This window comes from Orcinus orca, chromosome 13 (genome assembly GCF_937001465.1).
Source record: "Orcinus orca chromosome 13, mOrcOrc1.1, whole genome shotgun sequence".
Lineage (NCBI taxonomy): Eukaryota > Metazoa > Chordata > Mammalia > Artiodactyla > Delphinidae > Orcinus > Orcinus orca.
Window position 1 is genome coordinate 62,667,449 of NC_064571.1, and position 25,026 is coordinate 62,692,474.

At 39.8% G+C, this 25,026-nt stretch overlaps 1 long non-coding RNA gene across 1 annotated transcript in view; it reads left to right on the forward strand.

The window, feature by feature from the left end:
* Positions 1 to 25,026, forward strand: part of LOC117199492 (uncharacterized) — a 53,812-nt gene that overhangs the window by 15,524 nt on the left and 13,262 nt on the right. The window contains exons 2-4 of the long non-coding RNA XR_004480749.2: positions 18,748 to 18,796; positions 21,941 to 22,092; positions 23,235 to 23,334. This is a non-coding gene — a long non-coding RNA (uncharacterized LOC117199492). The remainder of the gene's footprint in view (positions 1 to 18,747; positions 18,797 to 21,940; positions 22,093 to 23,234; positions 23,335 to 25,026) is intronic.

Here is a 25,026-nt window from a genome sequence, read left to right on the forward strand (position 1 = left end):
TTATAATCCTCCTTCTTCTTCTATTAACCTCCTTCTAGCCTTTCTCCTCAAAACATCCAGAGTTATTGCCTAAAATAACATCCAGAGTTATTGCCTATATAAACCTTTGGCTTAAAAGCTTTTGATGGTTTTCCACCATAATTCAAAAAGAGTCATGTGCCACGATGTTCATTGCAGCTCTGTTTACAATAACCAGGACATGGAAGCAACCTAAGCGTCCATCGACAGATGAATGGCTAAAGAAGATGTGGCACATATATACAATGGAATATTACTCAGCCATAAAAGGAAACGAAATTGAGTTATTTGTAGTGAGGTGGATGGACCTAGAGTCTGTCATACAGAGTGAAGTAAGTCAGATGGAGAAAAACAAATACCATATGCTAACACATATACATGGAATCTAAAAAATGGTTCTGAAGAACCTAGGGGTAGGACAGGAATAAAGACGCAGACAAAGAGAATGGACTTGAGGACACAGGGAGCGGGAAGGGTAAGCTGGGACGAAGTGAGAGAGTGGCATGGACATATATATATATACACTACCAAATGTAAAATAGATAGCTAGTGGGAAGCAGCCACATAGCACAGGGAGATCAGCTTGGTGCTTTGTGACCACCTAGAGGGGTGGGATAGGGAGGGTGGGAGGGAGACGCAAGAGGGAGGAGATATGGGGATGTATGTATATGTATAGCTGATTCACTTTGTTATACAGCAGAAACTAACACACCATTGTAAAGCAATTATACTCCAGTAAAGACATTAAAAAAAAAAGCTTTTGATGGTTTTCCATGCAATTGAAATTAAATCCATATTCCTACCCTGAATACCCAGATCCACTAGTTCTGCTAACCTAATCTCACAGCATGTCTCTCCATGCTCAGAATGTCTCAGCCATGCTGACCAGTTTTTTTTTCCTCCAAAGAGCCAAATTCTTTTTCCCTTGGAGCCCTTGCATGCACTGCTTCTTCCACATGGCATGCTTGTCCCCTGGCTCAGTGTGAGCCTGGCTCAATCACATGCTTTGGGCTCCAACTTAAATTCAATGGGACTTCCTTCAAGCAGTCTGTAAGAGGAAGCTGCCCTGCATCTCCACCCCATCATTCTCTCTCTGCACTATATTTGTTTCCTTCGTAGCCCTTTGCAAATTATAACTGTTTACCTGCTTATTATTGTCCTCCCACCATACCATAGGCTCCATTGTATGGCAGGGACTGTGCTTTGCTCATCACTGTCCTTTCAGATTCTAGCACAGTGCCAGGCACAGTAGGCATTCAGTCGACATTTGTTGAGTGAAAGAAGGAATCCATACATAATTAATAAAGGTAGATTTTCAGATCACTGGGGTTATTTTGAAATAATGTTTGGACAACAGGATAGCTCTTTAGAACAACAACAAAAAATAGCACTATTTATCTTCTTATGCAAAAAAGAAATCTAAGGTTGATCAAAGTTTTAAATTTAACTTTTAAAACCATAATATTTTGTAAAGAAGACATGAGTGTATATATCTGGCAAGCTAATACATGAATACAATTCTATAAGATATAGGCAAAATTACTCTTAAGTTAAAATTTTAAAGTCACTTTATGTTATGTCAATATTTTTTGCATTAATGTATATAAAAACCTCATGCTGTTAGGAACATCACTGTTCCTCATCTTTCAGTGTAAGTTGCTGTAACAGACTACTAAAGGCAAAGGCTTAAACAAGATAGGAGCTTAGTTTGCTCTTAAAAAAGTTACCTAGCTAAGCAGTTGAAGGTTGGTAGGGTGACTCTGCAACCCTTAACCTGCATCTTCCATCTCCCAGCCAATGGGAAGAAGGAGGGGTAAAGGGAAACACAGGATATCTCATTCTACAGAAGACCTAGAAGCTATTCTTGTGGACATGACATGCATCTTTTCTGTTCATATTTCGCTTTCCAGAACATGGCCATGCCTAGCTGCAAGGGAGGCTAAGAAATACAGCCTTTAGTTGGACAGACTTCTTCCAAGCTCAAATCTAGAAGTTCTGTTATTAAAAGACGGGAGAACGGTTATTTATGGACATCTTGGAGTCCAAAGAGGAACTTGGCTCCAATGCTCCCGAGCTTATTTTTTTCTTCTCATACATGTTTTGCCTTATATTCGTTTTTAAATTTATATGGATTTTTTTTTTTTTTTTTTTTTTTTTGCTGTACGCGGGCCTCTCACTGTTGTGGCCTCTCCCGTTACAGAGCACAGGCTTTGGACGCACAGGCTCAGCGGCCATGGCTCACAGGCCCAGCCGCTACGCGGCATGTGGGATCTTCCCAGACCGGGGCATGAACCTGTGTCCCCTGCATCGGCAGGCGGACTCTCAACCACTGCGCCACCAGGGAAGCCCTATATGGATTTTTATATGGATTTTTTCCCCTTCTGAAACTCAAGATTCGAAGTTCACAGGGAAGTGTATGCTTTTCTAGCCAGTATCACTTTCCTCAGTCTTTGCAAAAATTAACTCAGTGCATCTTCTGTTAGAAAAATGCACTGCCCTTGTCATATGCACTGATTCAATAAGCCAAACTAGATGTTTTAGCACCATCCCATGTTCCAGGTATTTTTTTCAAGGCCCTTTTTCCTAAGGATCCAAAATCATGTCCATTAACCTGATTTTGTAGAGCAGAGATCAGCAGATTTTTCCTGTAAAGCAAATATTTTAGGCTTTCTTGGCCACATAGGGTCTCTGTTGCATACTTTTTTGTTTATTTTACAACTCTATAAAATATAAAAATTACTGCTAGCTTTCAGACTGTACAAAAACAGACTGCTGGTCTGTATTTGGTACACATGCCATAGTTAGCTTACTCCTGCTGTAGAGCGATGAGTGGTAATACATGTCTGTATATTTCTCTTGAACAATGAGAGAGTGGAAGTTACAGTATTCCTGCACCAGATGGTGTATATCAAGGAACTACAAGGAACCTCTTGCTCTCTGTAACCCTGATATAGATACGTTTGCTGCTAGACACTGAGTCTGATGGCCAAAAATTATGATATAGTCAGTATCATGAAGCTTTATGCTCTATTTATATCATGTCACCAGGATGAAAGGTGTTATATATATCAATGCTTTTTTAAATGTTATAAATAACCCATTTATACATATGTTTGTTAAAAGAATGCTGATGATACCCTAATAACTCAGACAATGTGTAGCTTAGAAATGATTTTCTAATTCCTAACTTAAAAACACCTACAGATTGCATTCTCTCTGAATATGCAGTAAATCATTCATTACATGATTAATCAGCAAGTATTTATCAAACACCTATCATACTACCAGGCATTGTACTAGGTTCTGGGAATGCAACAGTGAACAAAGTCCCTACTCTCCAGTAGGGGGAGCTCACATTCTAGAGGAGAGACATGGAAAGTAAATAAGCAAGTACTTTAAAAACACTTAGGGTGCTGACAAGTGCTATGAAAAAAAATAAAGCAAGGAGGAAGGAGAAATAGATATTGTTTGAAGGAGTTATCATTGAGTGGTCAGGAATCTCTAAAATGAGGTGAGAGTTGAACTAGGTCAAGAAAGCAACCAGAGAGCAAGCTCTGCAGGTATCTAGGAAACAAATGCAAAGGCTTTTGGACAGGAGCTTTCATGATCAGGAAGGGCCCAGCTGGCTGGAGAGCAGAGAGCGAAAGGGGAGGGTGTTATAAAGACAGAGGGCTAAAGAAGCCAGATAGTGTAAGACCTTGTCATTCATTGTAAGGACTTTGGAGGGTCTTGAACAAAGAAGGGTTTTGATCTGACTTAGGTTTTAAAAGGACCACTCCAGTTGCTGTATAGAGAATAGACTAAGGGCAGGGTAGACGCAGGGACTCTGTGTAGGATGCTATTATAATTGTGCAGGTCAGAGACGACAGTGGTTGCACTGGGTGGTGGTAGGAACTGTAACTGTTTTCATGTGGCTCAGCACACAAGAAGTAGGTTTGTCTTGAATTGTATATATTTATAATCCTGGAGGAATCCTGTACCACCTAATTGTCCCAGAAGAGGTGTTGCAAGCCAAGACCTGTTTCAATGGAAAACACAGACTAATTAAACTAGGATTTATTATATGGTTTACTTTTATATCTCAAAATCTAGACATTGCCATGTTATTATTACTAATATAGAGTCCTGGCTATATATTAGGATGACTTCATGAGGCAATGCTTCCTTTAATATTTAAGAGTTGATGGAACTCTATTTAGAGCTGAGTTATGTAGAACACTAATCTTTCAGCGATGGCTTGATTTTCAACCCTCTATTTACATCATTGGATTGCTTTGTTGCAATAAGGAATGAACACAAACAAATGTAACTCTATGCCTAACAATGCAGGGCAACAACTGCATATAAACAAAGCTAAGCTCACAGTGGATTCTCAGTTGATTGTTGTGAATGACAACTGAGTGATGGATTTTAGCGTTTAAAAATTAACACATTCAGGTGCTGATGACACCATTGTAAATTAGAGGACTATGAATACCCTCCAAGTTAATTTATTTTTTCTAATTAACTGCCATGGAGTATCTTAGGTTCAGAGTGAATGAAGCTTATTATTTCGTCTCTGCCTTCCATCTCCCTGCCAATTTTTGAAGTTCACTTCAATGCTAAGTTTGGCATTTCTTTTTTCCCTTTACAATATTACCCCAACTCATTTACTAGTTGATTTTGTTTGTTTGTTTTTCTTTTTTACATCTTTATTGGAGTATAATTGCTTTACAGTGTTGTGTTAGTTTATGCTGTATAACAAAGTGAATCAGATATATGTAATACATATATCCCCAGGTTTCAGTTTTAAGCCTTCTGTTTTTACTTGAGTCATTGGGCCTCTTAGAAAGCTCAACAATTCTGGGGTCTTCATCTCTTATGTAGTTTCCAGGAGCTCCTGGCACATACCACTATTTCCTCTTTTTTTTTTTTTTTCACACACACACACTGTATTTTATTTTTACAAGAGATAAATAAACTGGCACCAAGCATTGTAAATGGATGACCACAAGAAAAGCAACAATGATTGCAGTTACCAAACACGAAACACTCATACTATGTCATAATATTGACATTCAGTCCAGTAACTAGTTGACTTTTGGGTAGTAGCTCCTCTTAAAAAAATCACAAAGGGAGATATCTTATCACTGCAAATGCATCTTCTTGCTAAGGTTAATCTTTCTTAGCTTTTTTTTTGATAGTTATAGCTTATATAAAGAGAAGTATACAGGGACTTCCCTGGTGGCACAGTGGTTAAGATTCCGCCTGTGAATGCAGGGGACACTGGTTCGATCCCTGGTCCTAGAAGATCCCACATGCCACAGAGCAACTAGGCCCGTGCACCACAACTACTGAGCCTGTGCTCTAGAGCCCACGAGCCACAACTACTGAGCCCACGTGCCACAACTACTGAAGCCCGTGCATCTAGAGCCTGTTCTCTGCAACAAGAGAAGCCACCGCAACACAAACCTGTGCACCACAAAGAAGAGTAGCCCCAGATCTCTGCAACTAGAGAAAGCCCGTGCGCAGCAACGGAGACCCAACGTAGCCTAAATAAATAAATACCTTTTACAAAAAAAAAAAGGAAAGTATGCAGATTTAAATAAACTATGTAGCTTAATGAATTTTCATATATGTATAACTTATATAACTAGTACCCAGATTAAGATATAACATATTTACAAAATCCCAAATAACCCCTGTGTACCCTGCTAGTCAATACTCCACCAATGGAAATGATATTCTGCCCTCTAGCTCCATAGTTTTGCCTTTTTTTGAACTTCATACAAATGAAATCATATAGTACGCTTCCTTTTACTCTATATTAGGTATGTGAAATTCATCCAAGTTGTCACATGTAGCAGAAGTTTATTTTTTTCACTGCTGTTTATCATTCCACTATGTCAATATACGACAGTTTATTTATCCATTGTACTGTTGATGGACTTTGGCTATCTCCAGCTTTGGGCTCTTATGAATAAAGCTGCTATGAACATTTTTATACATGTCTGATAGTGGACATGCTTTTCACTTATGTTGACTGTGTACCGGGGGGTGGAATGCTGAGTCAGAGGGTCTATGTATGCTGACTACTTTTTGCACCAAAGAGTGCTTTTTATTACTGGACAAAGAACAAATTAGTGCCAGAAAGAAAACAGTGTTTGAGGACTGTAGGCAAAGAATTTGATAGAATATTTAATTGAACTACTTGGAATTGTTTGCTTGGTTATTATTTTTCTTTTTATAGAAGGCAGTGAGGAACCACAATGAGATATCATCTCACACCCGTTAGGATGGCCACTATCAAAAAACCCAGGCTTCCCTGGTGGCACAGTGGTTGGGAGTCCGCCTGCCGATGCAGGGGACACGGGTTCGTGCCCCGGTCCGGGAGGATCCCACATGCCCCGGGGCGGCTGGGCCCGTGAGCCATGGCTGCTGAGCCTGCGCGTGCGGAGCCTGTGCTCCGCAACGGGAGAGGCCACGGCAGTGAGAGGCCCGCGTACCGCAAAAAAAAAAAAAAAAAAAAAAAAACCCAGAAAGTAACAAGTGTTGGCAAGGATGTGGAGAAATTGGAACCTTTGTGTACTGTTGGTGGCAATGTAAAACGGTGTAACTGCTATGGAAAACAGTGTAGAATTTCCTCAAAAAATTAAAAATAGAACTACCATATGATCCTGCAATCCCATTTCTGGATGTATACCCTAAAAAATTGAAAACAGGATTTCAAGGAGGTATTTGCATACTCATTTGCATTGCAGCATTATTCATAACAGCCAAGAGGTAGAAGCAACCAAAATATTCATGGGCAGATGAATGAATCAAGAAAATGTGGTATGTACATACAATAGAATATCATTCAGCCTTAAAAAAAGAGGGAAATGCCGTCAAATGCTACAGCATGGATGAACTCGGAGGACATTATGCTGAGTGAAATAAGCCAGTCACAGGAATATAAAGCAGGGTTCCACGTTGCACAAGGTACTTAGAATAGTCAAAATCACAGAGATAGAAAGTAGAATGGTGGTTGCCAGAGGCTGAGGAGAGGCTGGGGGGAAGGCAAACTGTTGTTCAATGGTTATAGAGTTTAAGGTTTGCAGTATGAAAAAGTTACAAAACAATGTGCATATGGTTAATACTACTGCACTGTATGTTTAAAAATGGTTAAGATGGTAAACAAAAAAAGATAGATGTTATTATTTTTTTTTAACTTTATGGCTCTGATTGAAAAATACTCCTCTCCAGTTTCAGGCAAACATATCTTAAGGAAAAAAGATGCAGACTGGTCTTTATTAGATTTACATGTTTTATAGGCCTTTGTAGAACATAAATGTATTTGCTCATGCAGGCTTTCTGTTCCCTTGTTACCAACATGAATGGTTTGAGGGAATATAAGATCCTTGAAATTGAATAAAATTATATAATTTTTAAAAGGCAGTGAGGAATGATTGCTGGTCTATAGAGATTAAGAATTTACAAGTATAAGACTCTTATTCTCTAGCTCTCTGATGAAGTGAATCTGTTTTTGTATTTCTGATCTTTGCATGAAACAAAAACCCTGAAGTTACAGTGACTCATAAATAACTGTAGTGAAGCATTAAGTCCATGACCTAGCTGGTTGCAGGTTGTCAATAGATGTGATGGAGCGTTAAGGACCTCTTGACAACAGCTGTGCTGGTGCTAGAGGCCCTACCCTGCACAACAGAATGCTACCTCTGTGGGTGGGAACCATTGCCTGCCTCTCCGCTATGGGCACCAGAACTTTAGGAGCAAATCTGAGGCTTTAGCGAGATATACCTTTCCCCAAATGGTCATGAATGTAGGTAAGTCAGAGAGCATCGCAGACACACAATTGCTGATGAAGGGCAGGCTTTCCAGCCAAGGATATTATTGGCCCTTAGTTGTTCTAACCTCAGCTTCCTGAGTTGACCTTATTTGAAAATAGAACGGGTTATTCAGATGCTCAGGAAGAGTCACTATTTAATGTCATGGAATTTGTGAATTCGTTTTTACCTCTCTCGGGGCAGGGGCCTTTGGGTTTGTGTTGGGCAGTCTTTGACCTTGGGCCACATGCTGCCTGCCCTACCCTTGTCGTAGAGCCCAGGATCTAATTTCAGAGTCAAAGATCGGAATGCTGCTTCCATTTTGCTGCTTCCTAAATAGACCCAGATAACAACATTGTAATGGCTAAAATAAGAAGTCTTATTTTTCTCATGTGTACTCTAGTTTTCAATACAGCAGATAATCTAAACTATAATATTATACATTCTCCATACAACTAAATAAAACTATTTTTATTTAGAATGAAAAAATAGTGTAAGCAGCTTAAATTATTATCCCTGAGTTTAATATTTTTTGCTTTTCTTTCTTTTTCCCTTTCCTTCTCTCTTTCCTCCCTCCCTCTCTCTTTCCCTCCTTCCTTCCCTCCCTCCCTTTTCTTTCCTCCCCCCTTCCTCCGTTCCTCCTTTGCTCCCTTCCTCTCTCTCTCTCCACACCCCCCTTGTCTCTGACCCCCTCTCTTTAGACATCAATTAAGTCCGTTTGGAGTAGAGGTCTCCAGTTTGAACTCTAGAGTCAGACAATCCCAGCTGGGCTCTCACTAGCCATGTAACTCTGGGATACCTCTTACCCCCTCAATGCATCTTTTGTTCTGTTATAAGATAAAGATGATAATAGTGTATCTCTTCATGTTGCTGTGATGATCACATGAGATGATTTGTGCCTGGCCTATAGTAAGTACTTGATAAATATTAGCTACTGTATATTATGAATATGCTGCATAAGTAACAAAAAGAACATTGATTTTAAGTAAGAAAAAAAGGAAGAAGCTCATAAGAGCAGCCAAAAAGCTAAATATGATGGCAAACCTATTGGAAGAGATCTTGAAACTTTACTAATTAAATACTCAGGAAAGAAGCAAAAAGTAGGAAAAATATATAATTTTAGTCTCTGAAACAACAAGAATAAGATTGTTGCATTAGATGAACAAAAGTTAGTTCAGGCCATAAGCCACAACAAGGGGCTTTTCCTAGTCATGAGCAGCATTTGTACTGGTAAGACGGGTTCAGGAGATTACATTTCTTTGAAGTATATTGGAGATCAGAAAAATTTTGAGCTTACGAATCACCTGGCCCAACACAATCATTTTATAGGTGGATAGACTAAGGTTCCACGAGGTTAAGCACTTTCCCTAATGTTACACATCTTCTGATGGCAGAGCTGGACTGGAACATGAGTGTCCTGATTGGAGCCCAGGGTGCCATTCTGCTGGAGCACACAGCTTTCACAATGTGACAAGATCAAAAAGCCCAGAGAACTTTCATGCTTTAGTGAGAATAACTTTGCATTCACAGCAGGGATTATTTTTCACCCCTGGAATTCAAAGCATCTGAAAACAGATATCATTATCTCAGTTTTACAAATGGAAAACATAGGAATCAAGAGAGGTTCTCGGTTGAATGGCTTTGTTGCCCAGCTTCAGGCTCCATAAAAGCACCCCTCATGCCCATGCAGGCTGGTGTGTGAACCTGCTGCAGGTACCTGCCCCTGATTCTGGGACACCTTCCGGCTTGCTTCCATCGCGCACTTCCGTATTCCTTCATCACTGTCTCCTCCCAACTAAATGTAAGATGCCCAAAGGAGGAGTATGTATTTTGTTGTTGTTCATAGACAAATCCCTACCTTCTTGAACAAGTGCCTGGCATTTATTTGACTATCAGTAAATATTTCTCAAATGAATGAAGAAAAAACTTGATTCTCTGGGCTTCTCCATCTGGTTACTTGGATTGGCAGATGCATTTGGGCCATGTGTCTAGGCTCTGATTTTGAGACCTCTACTATATGTTGGCCAGTTCCATGCTTTGCAGTCTTGGGTGAAAGGAGCCTGCCTTTGGACTGCAGCCTGGATTCCAGGACACAACCTGCTAAGCATATTCTTTGCTCCACCCAAGACTAATAAGAAAGAGGGTAAGTAGAAGATTGGACTTCTGTATTTCAGAAGTATAAAAATGAATCCTCCAAACCCTGTATATTGTGAGAACTCTGATGACGCTTCACTAGGGAAGTCAGTGAAGTGGGCCCTCTGGGAGAATAGACATAACGCCCATATACATAAATGCAGTGAATCCAAACAGGGCCTCGCTCCGCTGTGCTCATCCAACCCGCCATTATCAAGGCTAACTCACACTTCAGACTGGGTGTGTGAGGTTTTCATTAGGCTGAAGCTGCCTTTGATGTTCATTTGAAGCTTACCTCACCAGCAAAAACAGACTACTTCATCCCTGGTGTCACAAAGAGTTGGACAGTGAAACATCTCTAGGCTTTTGCTTCATTTCTTTTTTTTTTTTTAATTAATTTTTATTGGAGAATAGTTGCTTTACAATGTTGCATTAATTTCTGCTGTACAGCAAAGTGAATCAGCTATACGTATATGTATATCCCTTCTTTTTTGGATTTCCTTCCCATTTAGGTCACCACAGAGCCTTGAGTAAAGTTCCGTGTGCTATACAGCAGGTTCTCATTAGTTATCTATTTTATACATAGTAGTGTATATATGTCAATCCCAATCTCCCAGTTCATCCCAATCTCCTTTCCCCCTTGGTGTCCATATGTTTGTTCTCTACGTCTTTGTCTCTATTTCTGCTTTGCAAATAAGTTCATCTGTATCATTTTTCTATATTCTACATATGAACGATGTTATACATTTGTTTTTCTTTGCTTCATTTCTTTAAGCAAAACAGTGTCAGTCTCCCTGGTGAAGCAGACCTCCAGTCAACAACCTATATGTGTGAACAGAAAACATTCCACAAAGCCTGCCTTATACAGGACTGCTACATCTCCTGACTCCCAGATGTTGTCTGTAAGGTTTTATAGAACCCTCAGTGGGGTCTGCAAGTTTGCTGCCTTCACTGATGCGGTCACCTTCCCAGATGGTACGTTTGCCCTCCCAGGCTCCCAACACCCACCATTTCTGATATTTCACACCACTTTAGGAGTCATGCCAAAGATAGACTGGGTGTGACCTCCTCTGATACATGCCATGGGAAGATGATCAAGTTATAAGGTCCCCTGGATGTTGGCAAATACGTTGTTCATGATGAAACCCCTAGAGTGGATATTGCATTTTCATTTCTCATCCATCAAGAACAACTGTATCATCATCAAATACAGCTGAACTGGGTTGGTCAAGATCTGCAAAGTGACCATCTGCAAGCAAGGACAACCCACATTGGTCACACACAGCTGACTAATGGCAACACGCTTCTTTTGGGGAAAAGGATGGACAAGCCATCCAATGAGTCATCAAGATGGGCAAGCACTTCCAGGCCATGGGAATGTTTTCAGTGACCTCTGCTTCAGCCCTAGTTGTTCCTATCTTTATGCTGCCATGTGATCAATAATAAGACATGGGGGTTAGAAGGAAAGATTATGATAAGTAATTGAAATAAGCAACAAACAGCATCTGCAACACAGGCTACTCCATGCACATACTTGACCAGGTCTTCTGATGGCCAAACTCTACTTGTTGCTACGCAGGTAACCTGTGATACCACATTGGCAGACCAGGTAAAACCCTTTCTCATCAAACCTTTAAAAATAAAGATCTTAATTAATAACCCCTAGAAAAGATGTAAAGATGGGAGACTCCCTTCTCCTATAAGCAATCCTTGACGCTGTGCAGCCTTAAAGCCAACTGAAATAGGTGTGGGCAGTTCTGTGTTACCATAACACCTATTTATTGAAGAAAACTGTTCTGTGGCCTTGGAATGTTGGGTTGGCCTTTGTGAGGGACATGGTCATTATCAGAGAAGGAAGCAAGGGGGTTTTTGTGGCTTTGGTGAGGTTCCATCTAGTTCTGTACCTGTTTCCCTGGTGAACCATTCTGCCCTATGTTTGTTAGGAAGCTGAAGTGGGTGGGCCACTGTTGGGTCTTTAAAGACGAGACCAATATAACTCTCCCTTCTTCTGCCTTGCCTCCATGACAGTACCAAAAGTTCAGATTATTCCACAGGTCATCAGGCTGTAGGTTTAGGAAAGGAAGTCAAGAAATGTTTTGCAAATAGCTTATTATCAGAGGAAATGTCAGCTGAGTCAGGGGCATTGTTCCTCAAATGTACCCGGGTGTTGAAGGATTTAATTGGGGTGAATAGTTGAAGCAGGACAAAGATGGTTTTTCCTTGGGGACCCATGTACTCAGTAAAAAGGCCAAAACAGAAATGCTTATGCAATGACTTTCTTCCTAAAAATTCAGAACACTTCAAAAATTCCCACTAATTGTATTCTCACCACAACTCTGAAGGCTAGTACAGTTATCATGCAAATATGTTTTTAGGGCAGTTAAATGTGTTCCCGTAATTCCTTTTATAGCCATGCATATTCATTAGGAACGCTGAAAATGTATTAAGTAATCACCAAATATTTTCAAGGGCTGCAAATGCAAACTTTGTGCTGGGAGAGGAGAGTATTTAGAGATACTCTGAGAACTTAAAGAATGATCAGCTCATTAAGTCTTCCGGCAACGTATATTTCAATTTCAACACTTAAGCTCTGGATATTTTCACTTGTTTTGTCTTGAATGGAGAAATTTGATTTTAAAGTCTTTTCTTAGAGTGGGTTTGCATCTTTCCATCATTTCTGCTTTATGAAAGTAGATGCTATGTTATTTGGTATGTAGATATTTATAACTGTTGCATCTTCATCATAACTTGGAATCTTTAACATTATAAAGAAGCAGTATCCAACAGAACTTTCTGTGATGATGGAAGTGGTTTCTGCACTATATAAATTAATGAACTAAAAGATTCATTTCCTCGGTCACATTACCTGCATTTCAAATAGCTACATGTGTTGCTCATGGCTACTGAAATGGACAGCAGGGTTATATAGTATCTTCTTTGTCTTGCTTAATACCTTTTTGACTTGAATTCTACCTTGTCTGATATCAAAGCCTTAATCCCTGCTTTTTTTCGTTTGCTTTTGACTAGCACTACTTTGCATAACCTTTTATTTCTAACCTTTCTAAATCACTTTTGTTTTAGGCAAGTCTCTTGTATACAGCATAGAGTTGAATTCTGCTTTTATCTTAGGTTAGTTAAGATTTATCTATATAACATCTGTGTTTGATCTCATTTCTTTCATTTAAAAATACATATTATAAATACTAACAGTCCCCTCTCTCCTTGGTTTCACACTCTGAGCAAAATAAAATTAGCTTGCACACTCTCTCATCTCTTCATTGCTTTCCAATTTTAGTCAGTAATATTCTCTTTCTTAGTGTTTCTCTTTGTACTTTTAGGTGTCTACAGTTCTGTTTGTTAGCATTAAATGATACCCTATGACCCCCTCTTACTGCTCATGATGCAATTAATGTTATTCTACTTGCCCTATTATCTCCCCCCTTTTTTCCTCCAAAATTTTATTGTGAAAATTTCCAAACTTAGAGTGAAGTTGAAAGATTTTTACAGTGAACACCCATATGCCCACTACCCAGATGCTGTAATTAACATATTACTATATTGGCTTTATCAATATGTGTCCATCTAGCTATTGGTCAATCCATCTCATTTTTTGATGCACTTCAAATTAAACTGCAGATATTAATACATTTACTCTTAAATACCTCAGCATATATATCATTAACTAGATTTTAATATTTATTTAAAGTATTTTTCTTTTGGTGTAAAATTTGTATGCTGTAAAGCACCCAAATCTTAAGTATACCTTTGCTAGTTTTGAAAATTCCATGCACCTGTGTAACCCAACCCCCCCCACCCCCCGCCCCAACAAGATATAAAAGGTTACCATTGCCCCTGCAAAATTTCCCTGGGGCTCCTTCCCAGTCAATCCCCACTCCCCTCCCAGAGGCAGACTTCTGATTTTTTTCCACCATAAATTACTTTCACCAGTTTAAAAACTTCACAGAAATAGAAGCACACAGTATGTACTCATTGAGTAAGAGTTCTTTCACTCAGACGTTCATTTCATTCAGACACAAAGACATTCATAACGTCTTTGAGACACATCCATGCAGTTGCTTGTATCAGTGATTTAGTCCTATTTATTGCTCAGTAGTATTTCATTGTAAGAACATATGGCAGTTTGTTGTATATTCTCTTATTAACACACACTTTGTTTCCAGTTTGGGGCTATTATGAGTAAAGCTCCTATGAACATTTTTGTACAAGTGTTTTTGTGAGCTTTTGAAATTTCTCTTTGGTTAATACCTAGGAGTAGAATTACTGGATCATAGGGTATGCCATAGGTGTATGTTTAGTTTATAAGAAACTTTGAGACCATTTCCCAACTGGTTGTACCATTTTATATCCACACTCACAATGTATAAGAGTGCTGGTTTCTCCACATTCCTCACCAACTTTTGTGTTGTCAGTCTTTTAAAATGTTATCCATTCTAGTGGATGTGTAGTAGTATCTTAATGGTTTTAATTTTCATTTCCCTGATGACTAATAATGTTGAGCACTCTTCATTCCTTTATTGCCATTTGCATATTTTATTATATAAAATGTGTATTAAATTTTTTTGCCCGTTTTAAAATTAGGTGCTTTGTCTCTCTATATTGAGTTGTACATTTGTTTATTTGTTCTAATATATTGGATACCAGTTATTTGCCAGATATACTTTTTTTTTTTTTGGCGGTACGCGGGCCTCTCACTGTTGTGGCCTCTCCCGTTGCGGAGCACAGGCTCCGGACGCACAGGCTCAGCGGCCATGGCTCACGGGCCCAGCCTCTCCGTGGCATGTGGGATCCTCCCGGACCAGGGCACAAACCCGTGTCCCCTGCATCGGCAGGCGGACTCTCAACCACTGCGCCACCAGGGAAGCCCCAGATATACATTTTAAGAATATTTTCTTCTAGTCTGTGGCTTGCTTATTCATTTTCATAGCAGCATATTTTGATAAGCAGACTTTTTTAGTTTGCTGACATTTGATTATTTTTAAAATTTATAATTATTGCTTTCAGTGACCTAAGAAGCTTTTGCCTACCCCCAAGTCACTAAGACATTTTCTTACGCTCTCTTCTAAATGCTTTATTGTTTTAGCTTTTACATTTTGGGCTATGATCCATTTTCTCCCCTTTTCCTCCCACATTTTGTTAGATGTGTTAGTTTTACAATATCAGAGCACATAATATTTGCATATAATTTTCTACTCATTTCTGAATTTATTTTAGTCCCATTTCTAAATGTGTTTATGTTCACCACCAGTTCCTTTGCCAGTATTTCCCAGTTGTCTCATGGTTGAGTGAAGCTTGTCTGCTAGCAGGTTCCTAGTGAAGGGGGTCTGGGTACAATAGTCTCTGATTTTCAACCTCAATACTTGAGGGATGTTTGGGATTGATAAAACATCTTTGGTTCATACATTTTTGCTTTGATTAATGTTTCAAATATTAGTTATGCTTATTGTTTATTATTTTTCCAAAGAGATTTCATTTATATAGAAACTGGAAGAGAGATCCATTTATTTTAGACTATTTTCTGAAGATGTACCTATAAGCATTTCACCTTAATACTGTCTTCAGGGCTTCCCTGGTGGCACAGTGGTTAAGAATCTGCCTACCAATGCAAGGGACATGGGATCAAGCCCTGGTCCGGGAAGATCCCACATGCCGTGGAGCAACTAAGCCCGTGCGCCACAACTACTGAGCCTGAGCTATAGAGCCCGCAAGCCACAGCTGCTGAGCCCATGTGCCACAACTACTGAAGCCTGTGTGCCTAGAGCCCGTGCTCTGCAACAAGAGAAGCCATGACAATGAGAAGCCTGCGCACCACAACGAAGAGTAGCCCCCGCTCACTGCAACTAGAGCAAGCCCGTGCACAGCAATGAAGACCCAACACAGCCAAAAAACAAACAAACAAATAAAACCTGTCTTCAAGTCCATGCAAAGGGCTGCAAAGGGATGCCTTGTGGGTTCCTTTGGCACTAACAGTCATGATGGACTTCCTTGTAAAACTGGGTTCCTGTGAGTTTTGAAGTTGTGTGTAGCTGTGAAAGCACATAATAAATCTAAGGTACTAAGAAAATATGTGCAATACTACTACTACTATTATTCACTACTTTTTTTTTTGGCCACACCACATGGCATGCAGGATCTTAGTTCCCCCACCAGGATTCGAACCTGTGCCCCCTGCAATGGAAGCATGGATTCTTAACCACTGGACTGCCAGGGAAGTCCCTCACTACTATTTTTATAGTGAGACGTTTATATCTAAGAAGGCAGAGGGGGTTTCCCTAAAACAAGAGTAGAATTCTAAGGCTAGAAACACTAGGGATAATTTATTAAGTTGATAACCCAAAATTTAGATAACTTAGTTTCTTATATAAACTTGGGACCCAGATGTGAATTTAATTTCAATTACTGATTCTTAGGAAACCTTTGAATAATTACAAGTTGGGTAACACAGCTGAATTCATGGGGTATGCATTTTTTCCCTACTTAAACCTTTCTGCATTTGATCCTTCCTTATTTAGCAAGTCCATATAAGGAATGAGGAATCCATTATCTCAAAACACATTAAAGATTTTTAAGAATCTCTTGTAAGCACAGACACTAACATCTGATCTAACTGGGTTAATGTGAGATAATCCATGGAATTCAATATGCTTCTCTGTTTATGTAATATGAACATCACAATGATTTCCAAACACACGTCACCCTGGTATAAAAATAAAATTATATAAAAAAAAGGAGGAAGTAAAAAAACAAATATGTAACTTACAATATGCTGGAATTCTTAAATATTGACTTGTGTAAGAAAGATTGAATTCCGCTAATACCACACTGGCAACTGATGAGCAAAGAATAAGAATAGGGGATTTTTGCACCTTTCACCTGAGGACAAGAACTAAAGTTTTCATGAGGACAGTCAGTCTCTGTTCACTGGAGTGAAAAATAACTAAATGGAAACTTTGCCTTCCATGGAAATTTTAATTTCAAAATAGAAATTGATATATTTAATGTTTCTTATTATAAAAATTATATATGCTTCAAAACTGTAAAAAATATAATTGCATATAAAATAGAAAATGAAAGCCCCCACTGCTACCCCCGTAACTGATCTCATGCCACAGAGAAATCACTAATATTAATAACTTAGTGTTTCAGACATTATATAAATATGTTATATATTATAAATTTTTAAATTGTATAATGTATAAATACAATTTTTTGCATTAATAGAATCTGTAGTCTTACCTTTTTTCATTCAATACCATATCTTGGACATGTTTCCATGTTAGTTCATATAGATCTACCTTCTCCTTTGCAGTGGATTGATAGTATATAGTAGGCCATTGTACGAATGTGCCTTTATTGAGTTAATGAGTCTCTTGCTGAGGCATAGTCAATTTGTTCCTAGTTTTTTGATACTATAAACTGCACTGTGGTAAACACTCTTTTCCATATATTTATCTACTAGGAGAATTTATAATTTTTTAGAAGTGAAATTTTGAGATGAAAAGGAATGGATATTTTTAGTTTTGACACCTAACGCTAAATTGTACTGTGGGGTTGTTATGGTTGGCTTGGAAGATGACCAATAAGAGAATAATATAAATTTAAGATACTGAGGCCACATTAAAATTAATATCTATTATTAAGTCATTATTTTTGTTATGAGAGAGACAATAAGACTGGTGAGAGATTTCAAGGTACTGATCAACTGTTTTACAACACGGAGAGGTAATGAAATGGAAGGGATACTCTCCACCTTTTTGTAAAACGGCAATAAGAGTACTTACCTCATAGGGCTGTTGTGATGATTTAATGAGCTAATAGTTGTAAAAGTCCTAGCTGAGTACCTGGTACCTAGTAGGTACTCAGCAAAGTATTACTGATATTTCTATTAAGAGAATTTGTTCTCATAAAAGACTCCTCTCTTAGCTTTCATGATCACAGTTAAATAACTCCTTTTGGCTTCTGCTTTCATCAAGTATGAGACCGTTGGTAAATACTTAGTACTATTTAGTGTGAACAAAAGACAGTTGTATTTAAAAATGAGTGAGCATATTTTATGCTACAAGATGTAGGAGGCTAGGGATTCAGTCAAAGCAAAAGTTGGGGCCAGCAACATCTGCCATATGCCAAGGGTCAGTGCCTGAAAGGTGAGCAGTTACCAGCACTAGCTCCGATGTCAGGAAGTGAAAACAGGCCAGGAGTCAACGAGCAAGATGACTCACAGGTCACAGGACACCCAAATGTCGGGAATCAGAGGAGCCTGGCTTCAAGCACAGAAAGGCTCAGGCCCAGGCAAGCTCTGAAGTTGTGAAGTTCAAGGTGGCCAGCCAGGGGCCCAGGGGGACAAAAGCACACATCCATGCTGGAGAGACCTGGCTGATAGCTGTTTCTGAGCTCTTCCAAGCTGGTGTGGGTCAGAAACCAATCACAAAAGAGCTTGTCTAGGTCCTCCAGGTACAAGTAGGTGAATGAGGCTGCAGAAGGTTAGGTCAGATATAGGAAGAAAGAAGAAATAAACTTCCTGTGGTAGCTGCGACATGCTGTGATGGAACCCTTCTATAGCAAAGCGTTAGAAAAGCTATATATGCTTGTGTTAGCAAGCCTCGCATCTGCTGTCATCCCTTGGGAAATGAAATGTTGCTGTGCTCTTTTCTTTGCATTTCTAAAATAATCAAATATCTAAAATTCATACAGCTTTGCTGAGATTCAAGCAATTATGGCACTAAAGCCTCCATCGTATGTTCTATGTCTTATCCTCACCTCTGTTTCTTCCTCAAAGAGATTGGGAGGTGACGTTGGCAGGAGACATGGATGTGTGCTGCTATCAGGTAGATGGGGACGGGATCGTGTAAGCTATTTTATTTTATTTTTTAATTTAGTTATTTTTTGGCTGTGTTGGGTCTTCGTTGCTGCACGCGGGCTTTCTCGAGTTGTGGCGAGCGGGGGGCTAATCTTCGTTGTGGTGCACGGGCTTCTCATGGCGGTGGCTTCTCTTGTTGTGGAGCACGGGCTCTAGGCACACAGGCTTCAGTAGTTGTGGCTCGCGGGCTCTAGAGCACAGGCTCAGTAGTTGTGGCTCACGGGCTTAGTTGCTCCGTGGCATGTGGGATCTTTCCGGACCAGGGATCGAACCCGTGTGCCCTGCATTGTCAGGCGGATTCTTAACCACTCTGCCACCAGGTAAGTCCCATCGTGTAAGCTATTTTAGAAGCATTGCTCTTATACTTGGAACCATGAAACATGTATAGAAGTATAAGTAACTGTCTGAGGCTGATCCCTAGAAAACAGTGCCTAAGGCTAAACCTTAAAACACTTCACTGGGGAGCCCAATCCCAGGAAGCAAGAGGGAGGCAAAGGAAGAAGGAGAGCGGGTTACGAAGCTGGCCACAGCTGAGTGACAAGTGCTGTTGATTGCTCGTTCTTGCAGGATGTCTTCAGAAAGCTGTTATGAATCTGTTGCAGCTCCTTTCTGGTGGTGGTAGGGAGAAGAATTATCCTCTGATATCCAGTGATCAAAGTTTGCTTTGTAAGGAGTTACTGCCCCACACTTCCAGGTTGCACCACCTGCTCCCTCCATCAGCTGTCTCAGCTGTCTGTCAGGGAGGCTAGATCCAAGATGGCAACTGTTGCATCTGTAGCATAAGACACAGTCCTCAGGGTGAGCTGGAGTGTAGGCATGCGTCAGTGGCACTTCCCACATCCTTGCCTGCAACATGCAACCTCGCAGGCCCCACTTGGTGGGTGCCCAGTGGGTTCCATGCCATCATTTAGCCCAAAGCCCATAGCATCTCATGCCTCAGCAACAAGAGGGAAGTCCAGGTAAGACGCTGGCTGGTCATGCCCACAAGTGTCATGAGGGACTGCAGCATTGCCTGACACCATGACCACAGGAACAATACAAGCCACTGCTTAGGGCCACCTCAGCCGGAATGTCAAGCATGTGTCCGAATCTGGGGTGGCCCATCCATTGAGCCCAGTACTATGTCATTTACATGTTTCTGATTATACAGTAATAACATACCATTTGAGCGCTCACTGCACAGAACATTTTATATATAACCTTGTGTATGAGTCTCATTTAATATACATTGATTTTTTTAATATATTGTTTTATATTCTGTTTTTTCCACTTAATTTTCTGTGGTGAAGATTTTCTCCTCTCTTTCAATATTCTCCAAAAGCACTTTTCACTGGCAACAATATATTCCATGATGTGGATATATAGTAATTTATTTCACTTTCCCATATTATTGAACACATTGGTAGTAATTCTCTGCTCTCATAAAGCATTCCACGTGTGCGAGTCAAATTTGTCTGTCTCTGTTGTTATAACAAGCAACCCTCAATTTTCGGTTGCTTAAAATAACAGAGGTTTATTTTTCACTCACGTATGGGGTTAGTAAGGAACCTCTGCACATCATAGTCATGTAGGGACCTAGTCTAACAGCAGCGCCATCTCGAATGTAGTTGCTCACTGTGCCAGAGGGAAAAGATGACTCTGGAGAGATTCACAGGGGCGATTAAATGCATCCTGGAAGTGACACATGCCACTTCTGAACTCATGGATCAAGTCTAGTTGCAACCACGAGGAATACAGGAAGGGAAAAACAACCAGACATGGCAAATCTTACTGAGTGTGACACAATTACAAAAGTCCTTGTACATAAATCTTTTTGTGTTTTGCTACTTATTTCCTTAAACATTTATATAGGAAAATTGTTGTAATTGACAGTATATAAACATTTTTATGCTACTGATGCATGTACTGGAGTTTTAAATTTTGGCTCTCAGACCCATACTTTCCCTTTAATACCCTCTTCTGTACAGGTGACTGGGAGCCTGCAAACTACATTTCCCAGACTCCTTTGCCTGTTGGGTAGAAGCCATTTTTTTTCCTGCTTTTGGCTCCATCAGCAGCCTTGGGAGCCAACTGCAGGTGATTCCAGGGTCCAGCAGCAAGTCCAGAAACACCAATGTTGACTTTCTGCCCAGGGCCTGTGGTGGCGCTTGTGGACCCTGTGTAATACCACCTTTTTCCTTTTGCTTCTCCAGGCCAAGGGGTAGAGTTAGTCCTGAAGTTAATGACCTCCAGGTAGCATGATCTTCCCCTTTGGTTTCTCTGGCCCTTCTAACTATTATCTGATCAACTCTTGTATTAAATTTCCTGTGTTTAAATGCCTGACTGGGCAACAACTGCTCTAATATATATGCCAATTTGTCCTCTAGAAAGTTTACACTCTGTCCCAAAGTGTTTGAAAGTACCTCTTCCCTTTAACCTTCACCATAAAGAATACATTTAATATTATCATTTAAAAATTACCTTCTAGGGACTTCCCTGGTCATCCAGCGGGTAAGACTCCACGCTGCCAATGCAGGGTGCCTGGGTTCGATCCCTGGTCGGGGAACTAGATCCCACATGGTGCAACTAAGACCCAGCACAGCCAAAATAAATAAATAAATAATAAAAACTACCTTCTAATTTTATAGGCACTAATTATCTCACTTTAATTTGTATTTCCTTGTTTACTATCGACACTGAACTTTTAACTTGTGTATTAGCCAATTGTTCTTTCACAGATTGTTCATTCATGATCTTCACCTATTTTAGGGCTATCTCTATTTTTCAGATTTGAAAACATCTGTATCTGTTAACGACTTTCATTGTCTCTTATCTATGTTTCAAATATAATCCCAGGTTGTCATTTGCTTTTTGGTTCTGTTTATGGCATTTTATAACATAAGGAAATTAATTAAAAAAAAAATTAAGTCAGTTCTGGTAGTTTACTATCAGATTTCTGCTTTGGGATTGGGCTTTAAAGGCTTAATTAAGGTTTTAAAAATTTGCTTCATAAAATATAGTTTTAACCAACTATCTGTTAGGGTCTAACAGATAACACAATTAGACGTTCATGGCTTGAGATGGTTTTATTTTTTCTCCTTATTTATACCTTTTCTTATCTGGATGACAAAAGGATGTACAAAGGGCAAAGAGGATGATGGTACAGAGCCAGTTCACGGTGAAGTGAGATGCTCCCCACAGAATCACAGCAGCTCTACTCTCACTGACCAATGAGCCCACCCACAGTTCCAGTGGAATGTGGTGCATGAAACTCCTCTCCTGCAGGTATCATTGTGGCATGAGAAGTAATGCCCAGAAGGTCAGACCTCCAGAGCCAGCTGTCTGATCTTTCTCTGTGTCAGTACAGCCAGGTCCTTCATCTCTTTATTCTGGGCCCCAGTCTTGAAAACTGGCTTTTCATTAGTACACAGGGACTTCTTCTCTGGGCACTACCTCCCACTCCAAATTATGCTCCACATTTTTAGCTAATGCCCTTCTCTGCTCTTCTTTTGGGTCATTTAAGAACATGAAATTATGTGTTGGATGAACATGTATCTATAATTTATAAAATTTTATACATAAATAATTTGTACTTAATATTTCACTGGAGAATAAGTCATTTTTCTACTCTATTGGTTTCTTTCTTTACTTTTATGCTTAGAAATTACTTTTCCATTCCAACATCAGGAAACCATTGATCTATCTTTTCTGTTAGTTTGGAAATAGCAGCTTTTGCTCTGAGCAGTGAACAGTGGTTAGGCTGTAGAAAAATCTTGTAGCAAACAGCAGTAGCTGATATACAAAAAAATAACATATTTGTCTCCTGTTCTTTTTCTGAAACCTTTTTTTTTTTTTTCACTATGAAAAGCATAATTTTCCACTAGTCTGTTTCACTTCATTTCTCTCCTGGAGACTGTTCTATGGGCCCAGGAAGAAAAGGGGATCCTGGACAGGGCGACTGTTTTACACTTCCCAGCAGCAAATACTGCCACTTCCTTAGCATAGTAATGGCCTCACAGCTCTATCCACCTAGTCTAGAGGTTGGCAAACATTCTCTGTAAAAGGCAGATAGTAAATCTTTTAGGCTCTGAGGGCCTTAAAATCTCTGCTGAAACTACTCAGTTCTGCCATTGTAGTGAGAAGCAGTCATAGACAATGTGTACACTAATGAGAGTGTTCCAATAAGGCTTTATTTATAAATACCGTAAACAGTTGTAGACTTCTGCTCCAGTCTAGTGCTGCACAAAGAGGTAATCTGGTAAACATGTTTAATGAACGCTTCAATTTTCGTTACTTACTTTTGTGTAAGTTAGAAATGCCAACTGGTTTGACTCTCAATATTTGTTTAGTTTGGATGTTAGTTATTGCTGTTAGGTGAGGCAGTTTTTGACCTGGGTCATCTAATGCCCTCTTCCTCTTCCTCATAGAGAGTCAAGTTCACTGTCTTTCAGGTCTGTGGATGGTTTCTGTGGCTGCTTAACTGTGGTACCATTTTGTCTTAGAGGTGAAGTGGAGAGCGGTTATAAGGTAGGTCAAAGGCCTTGCCTGAGAAGTCACTGATTGCTTCTGCCCACAGCAGTTTGTTCATTATCACAGGTTACAGGTTATAATAGCTGCTTCATAATTTTCAGGGGGTGGGGAGTGGATCAAATAGAAAAATAAAAGATCAAGAAGATCAATCTCCCCTTAAAAAATTTCTGATCTCTGATCTTCACAATGATTTTAAGGACCTTCCTCCCCCTAGGTAAGTCAGAGAGTAAATCAATGAATAGACCTTTTCATCTTCAGTCCACACTTGCTCTCTTCCTTCCCACCTCTCTTCCTATTTTTTTCTTCTAAAACCCAATTTGAAAAAGTGGCCCATAGTAGTAATAGAGTAAAATATATATTAACCTTGTTCTCATTTCAGAGAACATTTCACAATTTTCATATGTTCACTATGTTAGGACTTTCATTTGCCCCAACTTGTCATCAGAGAAGTTCAGAGAAACAAAAAGTACAGAAGGTTCTATTTTCTTGGAGGATTAGGTGTATTTAGAGCAATTTTATCAACTAGACACCTGGTTCAAGCTCACCACACCTGAGCCTAAAATGGAATTACAGCAAGTCTGGCCAACTTGGATCACCGCGGTGTCTCCTTGAAGAGCATCTATCCTAAGGGCAGATGGAGCCAGGACCAACTTGCTAAAGTAAATCCAGATTGATATATCTGTAATTCAAAAGTATTCCTGACCCAGCTCCATAGATTCATGTCTAAGGATTGGCAAAAACAAAGATATGAAAACCCAAAAACTTGTCTATTAGCAGTTTTCTAGGACACCAGAGTGCAGTAGATTATAGAGCAAAAGACCGAAAGGCACTTTTTCCCCACCTCCCCACAGACCTAGAATCTTGTGGACTGCCATGCATCAGTGGCTATGCTCAGCAGGAAGGCATGGTTCTCGATGGAAGTAGCAAGGGCTTCGCAGAGGTGGTGCTGCACATCGGAATGCGCAACAGCTCAGAGCTACCACAGTGGCACACAGTAGGTATGATGGGGTGCTGGGGAATCACCTGTGGAATCCAGAAGCCTGTGCAATGTTCAGCCCCTGTTGTGGTACCCAGCCATGGCACTTGTGTCCTACATATGTGGTACTGATTGATGTCTGGCAGAAGCTGAAGTCCTCAGAAGGAACCCTGGTAGCTAGAAGAAGCAGAAACTGAAAAGACTTGATTCTAAGCACATGTGAGGCAAGACCTAGCTGAAGGTGAGGGCAGACACGGTGTGAACAGCATAAGTCAGTAAGGGGAAGTGCAATAAAACATGGGTTATTATCATTAATGTAGTTTGACCCAGAGAGTCCAATGGAACCTTGCTCTATACGTAGAATATCTGGAACCTAGAATCAAAGTTGATGAGGAACATAGATGTCCTTTCGTGGAACCTCCATCGCAATGCAGGCTTCTTTTCTCTAGCATCCTTGGAAGAGCCTCTCAGCTTAAATGTTAATAAAGGGGAAGTCACAATCCTTAAAGGTCTATTACATTGATGGATAGGTTTAAGTCTTTAGAAATTTTAATGTCTGTTAGAAAATATCCAAATCTCAGAAATGCTGAGCATATACTGTCGTCTGTTATTAACTAGTAATGTAAAATGTGACCCGTAAGAGAAAATGTGACTATAGACATATTTATATACATAAAACATATATACATTAATACACATATTTTTATATACAA